Source organism: Chelonoidis abingdonii, chromosome 4 (assembly GCF_003597395.2).
Source record: "Chelonoidis abingdonii isolate Lonesome George chromosome 4, CheloAbing_2.0, whole genome shotgun sequence".
Classification (NCBI taxonomy): domain Eukaryota; kingdom Metazoa; phylum Chordata; order Testudines; family Testudinidae; genus Chelonoidis; species Chelonoidis abingdonii.
The window spans coordinates 70,817,633-70,829,592 of NC_133772.1; positions in this window are offsets into that span (position 1 = coordinate 70,817,633).

An 11,960-nucleotide genomic window follows, 5' to 3' on the forward strand; every position below is an offset into this window, starting at 1 on the left:
TGTAATAAAAAGACAAAGGTCACTCAAAATAGCTGAAGGATCTTGGAAAGAATAGAAGCTGGAGGTTTTTATCGGCTTGAAAAACAAAACAGCTCTAGTGTCTGTGGAAACATGAATAACTTCTTTTAAGTCCCTAGTTTATATGTTACTTGATGAAAGAATGTAACATAGGCAGTCTGGCTAAGAGAGAAACTGCAGGTTAGCTTACAGCTCCCTGAGGGGGTGTTCCACAAAGGTCTGAACAGAAACCTGCTCAGGCTACCAGACAAGGGAACACTCCAGAGCACTAAAGGGTACTGGATACAGGGAAGTGTAGAGTTAGATACCAGACAAGGGCCAATAACAAATGGAAGAAATTGAGAGGGGCCCACTAGTGTTCCTGTATTTGAGCCAATTCCTGTGGCCCAAGTAAGAGCCGTGGCAGTCCTTGAACACAGCAGACCAGGGGTGGTTCCATTTTAAGGGGCATAGAATGTGGAGAGCAATTCTGCACAGGCTGCTTGTGTCCTAGCATGGAGGACTAGGCCAGAGTAGAGCAGGGCCAGTGGATCTGATGCTAGGCTCCATCCTGCAAAGTGCTGAGTACTCCTCTGAGGGGCTGAGAACCATCTGCTCCCACTGACTTTAGTGGGAGGTGAGGATGCTCAACACTACTTAAGAGTGCTTAGCATCTTCAAGAGGGACCCTCCATGTGAATCCACTACCATAACACCCCTCCTCTATCCCCAGAGAGTGGGTGGTGCAGCATCCAAAGAGTTGACTGCAGTCATGGACCCCAGAGACTTCCCAGCACATGGCCCATTGACATGGGCCATATGTAAGATGAACCCTTGACCCAATGGCTCTAAACTGCTTACATAATGTTCTTGAATACACTTCTTATGTCTCCATTGAGATGCAGGGGATGAACTAGCAGATCACTCCAGCCAAATATTTCAGGCTGTATGTAACGCTTGCTGAAAGAAAGCAAATAGCTGAAAGCTCTGAGCCCTCTGTGCTGTGCTGCTCAGGAATCTCACTGTAGCACTTGGCTACAAACTTTATATCTGTCCTGCTGCACACACAGGGTACGGGTTTGAAAACTGCATGCCAATCTGCAACTGAATTGTAAAACAGAGCGTGCAGGCATGGTGGTGTGAAAACTGCAGGCAATGTGTTATGACAGAAATGAGAGAGTAGCTACCCATCAATAATCCATCATTTTGTTCTCTGTTTATATAGCACCTAGCACAGTGGTCCATGATGAGCACATCTAGGTGCTTTGGTACTAGAAATAATAATAATTAATAAGTGACTAATTCATGATTAAGGGATAATTAAAATACAATTTGCATTTCCATAATGCTTTCCTTCCAAAATTCTAAAAGTGCTTTACAAACATTGTGTGTTTCAATCTGCGAAGTGGATAAGGATTATCACTATTTTACAGCTGGGGAAACAAAGCACTGAAGTAACACCTTCCAAATATGACAGTAAGTGAGTGACAGCTCCAGGCAGAGAACCCAGGAGCCCAGATAACTCGTCCTATAGTCTAACCACTAGACACTGACTGCTGGGTATGGGTGAGCTGATTTGAATAAAGTCAGATCAAACCTGAAACTAAGCCCATTTCACAGGTTGAGCCAGAAGAACAAAGCTTTTTCCTTTTTTTAATGTTTAGTGAACTTTTTCTTTGTTCCCAGTTCCAAGGTACCTCTGCAATCACTTGTTCTGTGTCAGCCCTGGAGCGCTGAAATACCACAAGAGGGTCTGTTCTTTTGTGACTTCCACCCCAGTCTTGCGATCCAAAGCAATTTAGATGATCAAGATTTGAACAGTTGCTTAAATCAAGCATGTCAGTCTTAGATTTGCTCATCCCCAGTACCACTGACCTAATGCCACTTCTCTTTCAGCAGAGTTTGGTCCTGATTCAGCAGTTTTCTCTCAGGCAAGATGCCCATTAAAATCATTGGGAGTGTTTTCTTCTAAAGAAAGCATTTGAATACTTGCAGCCAAAACTTGAAGCCTGTAAAGTTTTGTTATGGGCATCAATGACAGCATGATCATACCCACCTTGCCCTTGTCAACACTGAAGAAACCATTCAAGGAAGAATGTAAAAGAAAATGAATACTCGAGATGCTGAAGTGGGTTTATATCTCAGAGTGGAAATTACATTCAAATGAAAATCAAACCTGAGGCTTTTGGAGTACCGGAAGCAACAGCTCAATGAAAGATTAACACTAAAGTTTTATTCCACCCCTCAAAATTTTATTGCTGGATGAGGGAACCCTTTCAGTGGAGAGGTTACAAACTGTGTGCCTTTAAAAGAAATCCCAGACCTTACTGTAACATCAGAGGACTGTTTTATAAGTTACTCACTGTATTAAACTAAGGCCTGCTTTTCCCTTTGAGCTTCAAGTTCTGCTAAATATGCCCATAATGCAATATCCAGCATTTATGAACCGCAATAGAATTTTATCAGCTTTCCTCCAGAGGCAGCTAAAGGCGAGAGCTGTTTGCAGAGCTTTGTCTGGACTCAGTTGTATAGTCTATTCCCATCTCTGAGCAGGACCCTTATCCTCAGCAGCAGAAATATTCCTCTTCGCAATCCAGGAGAGCCCGTGAGCCAGAATGGAAGTAACCGAAAGAACTAGAGACCATATAATTGGCATTAATTATTGACTTCAACCTGATGGGACTTAAACCAATAATAATAGTGTTATTATTTGTTAACATATTTCTTTGGAAAATGGAGTCATTTTAAAGTTTATGATTGCAATTATATTTCTGGGCAGATGACCAGCAAAACAGGGCCAGACAAATGTAAATACTTAATGGAATCTAAGAAGCCATATGTTTCTTTCAATGTTATTTCATGCCTTGATTTGATTTTAAGTTTAGTGCTTCCTTCTGTGTTCTTCCTTTGTATACAGTATATGATGATCTTCACCATGGCAACCTGCAGTGAGAGAAGAAGGTGGGAGAAGTGATAGGCAATTACAAGGCTAACTAATATCCAAGCCCCAGCTATCAAACAATCAACCAACCACTGACAGAACCAAGACTTGAGCAGGCAAAGGCAAACTAGGCAGCTGCATATGGCAACAGATTTCTGGGCAGCTGCCTAGGGCAACAGATTTGGCCAAGCCACGCCACTGTCATGAGTAGTGCTGTGACCCAATACAACAGGTTGCAACACCACTCAATAAAATTTGGCCCTGTCATCCCTCTGTCATGACTCAAATTTCACCCAAGTCAATGGGAGTCTTTCTATTGGCTTCTGTGGGCTCACGTTCAAGTTCATAAATTAAATTATCCATCTATGTAGTTATATTATACATATCACTGACATTTTAGGCTCTGATCCAGCAAAAACTTAAGCGTGTGCTTATCTTTCAGCATGTGAATAGTCCCACTGAGTTATCATAGATATGCATGTTAGTAAGTCTTTGAAAATTTAGAGCCTTAGCACCGAACTAAAATTCAGACAAATAACAGAACTCATCTTGCCATCCAATTGAAAGTTTCCTGCTTGTTTCATGCTTTCATGGGCTGAACTACATTCCTTCAGTCTCAAATGATATTGATGATCATTATTGTTATTTATTGCAGTAGCACCCAGTGACAACAGAGATCAGGCCCCCATATTGGAGCGCGCTATACAGAGTAAAAAAATAGATATTCCAGCACTGGACTTCCAGCTGGGAAAAAGCAGTAAAATGGCACCAGCATCCCTTGCTGCCGTGGAGAGTGACAGGAATTTCTAAACAAGACAGCTGTGAACATTCACTGTTAATAGATACATGTATATCTTCTTTTTTAGTAAATATTTATGTAGCTGTCTGAAGAATCAGAAGTCATCACTGCAACTTCCTTTTAAAGGTTTGAAAACCCATGTGAAACAAAGTGAAAAACTTTGTCAGTGAGGTGCAGCTCCCCGAGCTAGTCAGCGGTGTGCAACTTGACAGAGAGGTTATTGATTTGTATTATTTTCAACATATCTGTGCAGAAATAAGCATACAAAGAGTATCTGAGATCCCTGTTTTGTCCAGCTGGACTTCAGTTTTACAAGTGAAGGGAGTACAATAAAATAAATAGACTATTTCCCATCATTCCATCTTGCCAAATGTGGCAGGCCTGTCACCGCAGCGCCCCCTTGTGGCAGGGGTAGCATGGGCTGTCTGCACCTCACCACTCTCTCGGTATTGTGGCCATATAAACCCCCTTTAGAGTGAGGTAGCGCTGCCTAGTGGTCAGAGTCCATCTAAACCCTCACAGTTTGGGGGTGAAGGGCTGGGGGGCTCAGGCCCGCCCTCTCCACTGAGTCCCAACCCAGGGCCCTGGTAGCGGCAAGCTTTCCTTGCCACTCACTCGGTGGGGATCTGCCCGCAACACACTGACCGTCAATGCAATAACACTGTTTATCTCTGTAGTTCCCCTGGGTCACGTCCTACCGTGAATACTGCGGCAGTGGGTCCTCCAGTCTCACATAGTGCCTCAGCTTGGATGCCTCCTGGATCCTGGCTTGCAGGCCCTCCATCTGCAGGAGCTGGCAGCGTGCATCCTTCTCCTTCAGTGGTCAGCCCAGACTGAACTGATCTGCAGGTTTTTATATCTGATCTCCAGTTGGAGCATGCCCAGCAGACCTTCTGAAGTATGGCTTCCTCCACCAGGAGAGGAGATTTTCCCCTGCTGTACTGGTGTGGGGTCACTCTTGGCCCGTCACACCAAGGTTCCCACTTTTTTTTTCCCAATGTCTTCAAGTTATTTCTCCATCTTTAAACCAGTTCCTCAGTGGTGGCATGGTGCGAAACTTCTGAAATCTATTCATGTACCACTGATTTCCACTGCATTGTGACATACAACATTGCCCAAGAAAAAGTCTGTCTGTGACAAGTAAATTCATTCTCAGGAAGAATCCCCAAGAAACCATCCTTGGATCCAATGGAGTGTTTTCAGTCTCTCCTACCAGTTCATTCCTTATTTGTTGTCATTTTCTCTAGTGGTTTTTGTAGCTGTACACAACTTCATAGTGCCTGTATGTCTTCTTTATCACAGCTCCAAAATTTGTTAGTTGCTGATACATGTTTCTATTTCAGTTTTTGTTCACTTTTTTAATTCAGTACAGCCTGATCCAAAGTGCATTGGAGTCAGTGGAAAGACTATCACTGACTTCAAAGGGCTTTGGATCAGGCCCATGAAAATTATGATCTGCAGCTGGAGTAAATCAGCATAGGCTCAATTGAAGTCTATGGGGCTATGCCAATTTGCACCAGCTGATTATCTGGGTCCATGATACTAGAAATAATAATGTAAATTACATTTTGTAGTTACGGTTGGTATTTTGTGCTAATGCACTAAAATAATCACAATAGTCCATCCATTAAGTGTCAATGGTTAGGAACAAATTTCCCAGGTGGGGCAGTTTTTCCATAACGGCCTAGTACGGGTTTTCTTGTATCTTTATATGAAGAATGTGATGCTGGCCGCAGGATGCTGGATTGGATTGACTGGTTTGATCCATTATTGTAATTCCTGTGTTATGAGAGTCTCCAGATAGGTTTCCCATGCAACTTTTCTAATTTGTTTTTTTGAACAGAATAAAACAGATATCTTTCCTCTGAGACAACTAGTTAGCGCCATCATTTTATTTATGTATTTATTTATTACAGTAACACTTAGAGGCCCAGACACATATTAGCACCTTGATGTGGATAATGCATACTAAACTGTGTTGTAACTACCTGCTACAGTCACACAAATAGTAAAACAAATCATGGCAAATAATGGGCACGCACTGTAGCCTCAGTATTGGGATCTCTGAGCAAATAACCCAGCCAATGAGAGAGTGATAGTTTCCCTCTTACTGAAAATAATTGTCCACTTATGGGAGGAGCTTCTCTAATAGGAAGACCCAGCTATTAGTCAGTCCTAATTGGCAACCTCACCTGTTCTTCCATTCGTGGTTTCCCCATGCAGTTCTACTGCTACACCTCAATCTTAACCTGCCACAGACCCTAATATTCAAGTCCTGGCTCTTCCATCTTCAAATACCAGCTGTTTTATCAAATTGTGTGGGTTTGCATGGTAGAAAAAAGTTCTGTCCTAGTCAATGAAACAGATTTAAGATCTGAACGCTCACATCCATGACACAAAAGCCCGGTTGCACTAATCTAATTTGCCACTGACAATTAGGTGAAATTTTTGTGTGAGTAAAGCACACAGAGGGTCACATTGTCAGCTGGTCTAAAACGGCATAAGATTATTGGTGCCAATAATGCTATGCTGATTTACACCAACTGAGGATCTGGCCCTCAGTGTTTGGGGCTTGCCAATAAACTTCTGCTATTTACACCTCATTTGTTAACCTGCTGCAACTCCTCCAAATGAAATACTCTACAGTCTGCTAGAAAATACATCATCCAAACTGAGCTGCATGTGCCACAGAATAAACGGGTCAGAGGGAATGTTAATGTCCAGGGCACAGAGTTCTGCATATTCGTATGTTGTGCTATAGCATCACCTTCCTTCATGCGATCCACGGTTAAGACTGAGACAGCACTTCCTTTTAACACCTCTCCTTCCAATCTTTGATAAAACAGCTGTAAAAAACAACCAGAAAGAATTGGCTCTAGTTACTGCATTAGCCTCCAAAAAATTAGTGGGGGGAGTTTTCCCCATTAGACGGATATAAAGCAAACAGGTTTATCAGTTTTAAGATTCTTATATAAGGTCACCATGCTCAGTATGTGTGAAAACATGAAATTTGGCAGGCAATAAGTTCATAACATGATCTAATCGTACTTGGTATTTAAAGGGGGGGGGGCGGGAATAAGGAAACTGGCTGAAAGACGATGGTTTCCAAATTGATGACCGAGAAAACACTTTAACTTTCTCTATGGAAATCTCATTAGAAGAACAATTTTTCAGAACTTTTCCAGATTTTCTCCTTTCAAAATATTTTTGTATTATGAAAGTGTTGACTGATAATCCTAGATAAATCTCCCAGAGCTCCTCAGTCCTGACACAGTATCCCCTGCTATTCCAGCACTGGATTCCCACAAGGTTCTGCCAATAAGCCTTAGTCCTGACTTGTAATTCCCCCTACTCTTCTGAACCTACGGTTCATAGTTCTGATGATGCACATAGGTATAAGAACAGTTGACTGGATCTGACTGCAGGTCAATCTAGTCCAGTATCCCATCTCCAACAGTGCAGCACAAAGTACTTCAGAGGAAAGGGTAAGAATTCTGCAGGAGGCAGAGGCCACCATCCATGTCATTTCAGCCACCGTGCTATTTTTAGTTCAGGTAGAACTAGCCTGGTGTCTGTCTATGCACGCTGTGAAGCAGTCTCCTAGCTGCTGTGTACCTATACCCTATGTGACAGACCCAGACCAGTGGGGTACAGGAGTCTGGTAGAGGGCAAATATACTGGTCACTGGATGAGTAGTTCTCTGTTCCCTGAGTGCCCAGAGCAGGGGCTGCACTAGAGTAATCAGGAACCTGCTAGAACCAATTAAGGTAGACAGGCTGATTAGATCACCTGCAGCCAATCAAGGCAGGCTAATCAGGGCACCTGAGCTCACTCCAGTCAGGTGAGAAGGAGCCAGAGGAGAGGAAGTGTGTGTGAGGAGCTGGGAGCAAGAGGCACAAGGAGCTGAGAGGGTGTGCTGCTGGAGGACTAAGGAGTACAAGCATTATCAGACACCAGGAGGAAGGTCCTGTGGTGAGGATAAAGAAGGTGTTTGGAGGAGACCATGGGGAAGGAGCCTAAGGAGGTGTAGCTGTCATGCAGCTGTTACAGGAGGCACTATAGACAGCTGCAATCCACAGGGCCCTGGGCTGGAACCCAGAGTAGAGGGTGGGCCCAGGTTCCCCTCAAACCTCCCAACTCCTGATCAGACGCAGGAGGAGTTGATCCAGACTGTGGGGAAGATCACTGAAGTGAGCAAATCTGCCAATAAGCGCAGGACCCACCAAGGTAGAGGAGAAACTTTGTCACACCTAATAGTTAAGAGATTGGTGTAAGCCCTGAAGCATGAGGGTTAATATCCCTTCCAAAAATTAACTATTATAACTATGGATATTCTTATTATATGGATAAAATATAAATGTCCAATTGCTTTTTTTGGTACTTGCTAAATTCTAGGCCTCAGTGACAGCAATGGTGAGGCTTCAGCTGACAATCAATTCAATAGTCTGATAACACACTGTGTGGAAACATATTTGCTTTTATCAGGTTTGAATTTGGCACCTTTAATATCCCATAATGCCCCCTTGTTCTTATGGTTCAAGGCAGAGAGAACAGAAACTCCAGATCTGCCTTCTAAACCATTTATTATTCGATATACTTGTATTATGCCCTCTCTAAGTCATCTTCTTTCTTACACAATTTTAATCTTTTCAATCCCATTTCATATGAGAGGGTTTTAATCTCCTTAATCATTCTCATGGCCCTTTTTTGAACCCCTTCTTGTTCTGCAATAACCGTCTGAGATGGGATGACTCGTACTGCACATAGCATTCCAAGTGAGCTATTGTTTTATATAAAGGCATTTTAATATTTTCCATGTTGTTCTCTGTCTCATTCCTTCTGCATCCTAACATCATCTTTGCTCTTTTTGACTGTAGCTACGCCCTGAGCAGAGTTCTTCATTGAGTTCTCCACAGTGAGACTCAGGTCCGTTTCCTGAGTTGATATAGTTAATTCAGAGAAGTAGTAGTTTAATTTTTTTCCTCCAGTGTTGACATAGAACTTCATCTGCCTTGTACTGACCAGTCACCTCTCTGAACTTCCTCACAGTCCTCTCTGGACTCAACTAATCTAAATAATGTTGTGTCATCTGCACGTTTTGCTACCTCACAGCTCACTCCTCTTTCCAGATCATTAACAAATACACCTCTACCCTGACATAATGCGACCCGATATAACACGAATTCAGATATAACACAGTAAATCAGTTATCCGGGGGGGCAGGGCTGCGCACTCCAGCAGATCAAAGCAAGTTCGATATAACGCAGTTTCACCCATAATGCAGTAAAAAAAAATTTGGCTCCAGAGGACAGCATTATATTGGGGTATATTAAACTTCACTGGGCCTCATATACAATCTTCAGGGACCTTACTGTGCCCACGGCATCGTCTGTGAGGAAAATTGTAATTTAGTCCTATTCTTTCTTTTCTGTGTTTTAGCCAGTTTTTGATCCATGACAATACTTTGCCTTTTACCCTATGACTACTTAGATTCCTTAATAGCCTCTTATGAGGGACTTTGTCATAGAACTTATGAAAGTATAAATAAATTATATCAGCCCCCTCTCCTTTACCCACTGCTTTAATTCTATGTTCAGTTCAGTTCTGATCTGTGATAGCCATTGCAATTCTAAACCTAGGGCTCCTCACAACTCTCCATATGTACTTCCGTTCTGACCAGCAACAGGCCCTGCTATTCTAATTATGGACACTGCGCAAACACTCACACATGCACAGCTCTGCCAGTGTACCTCCATCTTGAGCTATATTATCACCTGCTATTCCAGTACTGGGCTCATTTATTCAGACTGTAAATCCTTCAGGGCGGAACCATCTTTTATTCTAAATGTACAGTGCTTAGCACAGTGGACTCCATGTTACCATAATACAAATAATAATGTGACACTTAGCTTCACTGGTGTACCTCAATCCTGACCCCTCTTATACCCTGCTCTTCTAATCCTGGGCTCCCTTGCAGCTCTCCTAATGCACTTAAATTTTGACCTGCAGCACTGCCTCTTCTACTTCTGATACTACTTCAAATAACTCTCCCCATATCTGCTGTCACACAAATGTCACTGCAAAGTCCTTGCAGCCACAGCTGGACTCACAACTCTTTTCTGATACATTCATGCAGTCCTTTTGTAAATGACCAAGCACTGTGCATGGATCCCAATTCAAGATCATTATAAAATGGCAGCATTTTTCTATCAAAAGATAATTCACACAACAAACACAAATTAGCCATTTCACTGTCATTTGATAGTGACTCATCTTCCCGAAAAGCTTTGGCAACCTGAAAAAGAGCAAACATTTAGGAAAAAGGAATATTTTTCCAGTATGAGTAAAATGCTCAATAATATAAATATGAACTCCCTAGAGGCCACTGGCCACCAGTATCTAATTTCATCTGCCAAGAAAATACACTGTTTCTTTTATTACTCTGAAGCTCCTCAGGAAAAAGAATGTACTGTGGAAGTTTAGTCTGTAGACAGTGGATTTACCCTTGTATAGCACTCACCTTTCCTATATTTTCTCTTTAACCCTTAAGCAACTGACTAATACTTTGGTATTCAATGTTTTCTGGTTTGAGGCTGGATCACTGGGATGTACACAATGGGCAGGTTTCCTTTAGCTTTTATAAACTGTCTCTATTCTATCCTTCTTACTTGCAGTGAGATCTTGTAGGCATTCCTTGTGGTAACAGAACAAAATAACTACTGATACCATGAGACAGCTAGCCCCACAGAACATTCTCATGAATATTTCTGCTCTAGATTCCCATCCCGTGAAGCATAAGTATTTAAAAAGCACTTAAGCATGCGCTTAACTTCAATTGGACTTAAGCACATGCTTTCCTGAATAGAGATGTATTTAAGCATTGCTTAAGTGCCTTAGCCTTCCAGAACTGTCACATTGTCCAATGGGGAATTCCATAGGGATCCTTCATGAGCAAGATTTGCTTTTAATAGGTTTGTTGAATGAAAGGTTTACATAAATTCAGATGTCTTAACAATTGTAATTGGCATATATTTTTTAAGAACAAAGCTTGGTATAAGGCACGAGTGGGCATCTCTGTGTGCTCCTGGTAAGGGGGGTGGGGGTGGCTCTGTGTGCTGCCCCTGCCTCCAGCACGGTGCTCATGGCTCCCATTGGCCAGAAACTGGAGACATGCCAGCTTCAGCCGGCAGCAGCCGCTTCTGGGAGCAGCATGGGGCCATGGCATGCAGGCAGCCTGTCTGAGCCCTACTGCACCACAGGTCTGTAGCCACCTGTGGTAAGCACCTCCCAGCCAGAGCCTGCACCTCGCACCCCCTCCCGCACCTGAACCCCCTGCCCCAGGTCAGAACTCCCTCCTGCACCCAAACTCCCTCCCAGACCCTGCATCCCCTCCTGTACCCCAATCCCCTGCTCAAGCCCAGAGCCCCCTCCTGCATCAAGCTCCCTCTCAGAGCCCACACTCCTCACCCTCTCCTGCACCCCAACACTGTACACCAGCCTGGAGCTCCCTCCTGCACCCAAACTCCCTCCCAGACCCCATGCCCCCTCCATTAATGTAGTAGAAATGTGCTGCCCATGACTATTACCAAAATTCGTGGAGTGCCCCCCCACGAAAATTATTGCCCACCCCTGGTATAAGGTGTCAATGGGAATAACAGCTGCTTATTGCTATCCTCAGATTTTCTATAGGGTCCATCTCATAGCATTTAAGTATGTATTCCAAGGCTGAATCTGACCCAACCCAATACATTTTAAACATAATTCTCCTTGCCTATGCTAAGGAAAAAGTCCTGATTAACATCATGTTAGTTATAAATATTAAAGCAATATTGTCTTTAATTAAATGATCACATGCTATTTTTCCACTGCACACTATTCAAACCTTTCTCGGAAGACAGAATTATTAATTTCCTCATGGGCTTTTTATGGCACTCATCACCACAGTACCTGAGTACTTCCAAAATATTAGTGAATTAATTTTCACAACACCCTTATGAGATGAGAAAGTATTATTATTATCTACATTTACAGATGGGTAGTTCAGGAACAGAGACACTAAGGGCAAAAGTGTCCACTAATTTTGGATACCCAATCTGAGACTCCTCAGGACTTTTTTTTTCCCCAAGAATATTTTGACACTGTATAGCACTTTGATCCCTTTATATGTTCAAAGTACAGCTCCCATTGACTTTAGTTGCAGCTGTAACTGGTCAGCACTTCTGCA